The sequence below is a fragment of the Pseudophryne corroboree genome, chromosome 1, assembly GCF_028390025.1.
Source record: "Pseudophryne corroboree isolate aPseCor3 chromosome 1, aPseCor3.hap2, whole genome shotgun sequence".
NCBI lineage: Eukaryota > Metazoa > Chordata > Amphibia > Anura > Myobatrachidae > Pseudophryne > Pseudophryne corroboree.
Genome location: NC_086444.1, coordinates 1057174901 through 1057175785, shown reverse-complemented (window position 1 = coordinate 1057175785; position 885 = coordinate 1057174901). Strand labels below are relative to the sequence as shown.

At 39.8% G+C, this 885-nt stretch overlaps 1 non-coding gene across 1 annotated transcript; it reads right to left on the bottom strand.

The window, feature by feature from the left end:
- Positions 1–307: 307 nt before the first annotated feature.
- On the bottom strand, positions 308–493 carry LOC134960300 (U2 spliceosomal RNA). The gene has a single exon (XR_010187735.1). It is a non-coding gene; the product is annotated as a U2 spliceosomal RNA (small nuclear RNA).
- Positions 494–885: the final 392 nt, after the last annotated feature.

Here is an 885-nt window from a genome sequence, read left to right as displayed (position 1 = left end):
CTGTCAAGGACCTGGCTCACTACATAGTATAAGCTGCATAAGGAGCGTTTAGCTCTGTGCAGCCATTTTGGCAATTTATAGGCACATAGTGCACAAGAAAATAAATAGTCTGTCTTGTGTCTTGACATAGAAATAACAAAAGGAAAACAGACTACCAACAATCACTGCTTTAGGTGAAAGTATTGACCACACAGTATTTTACATTAACTCAGCCATTAACATTTTACCAAGGTTTGTGGGCTAAGTAGTAAACAGAGTACCAGTCCCTTGTCATAGTGCAAGCAAAGGCAGACTCTGACAATACCAGTATTTGTGTACTGGTCCTGGACGCACTGCAATACCAGGTCAATGTATAAAGTGGACAGAGCAAGCTCCTCTTTTATCTTACTAAAAATTCATGTAATATATGGTCCCTAAAAAGGGAGCGTATCAGATATTAAACTGATAAAAACAGATATTACACCTGAACTTTGCTAAAAGGCTGAGATAATAAGCAAATACCACTTGCATATTGGTTGCAGTTGGTAGGCTACGTAATAGAGGTAGTAAAAGACCCACTATACCAGCTATTGAATAAAGCTATACCACCAATTTGGTGGACTAAATGCTGAACACAGTAATAGCCACTATATTTACTGTAGTGCCCATAATTTGTGAGGCGAGGGCATTGTTTGTGCATGACAACACAAGTAGGATATTCTAACAAGCAAATATCATGTGTATATTTGGCATAGTTGCTGGGCTGAGTACAGAAAACTGCAATAGTCCCAGAATACTTGCTATTGTGTCTATCATACTTTAGGCAGTTACTGATCCCAGCAATAGTCCCACTATCTGAGTGCAAAGAACACAGTGCTTCCCCTCCCCCTCATGCTGAGCTGCTGA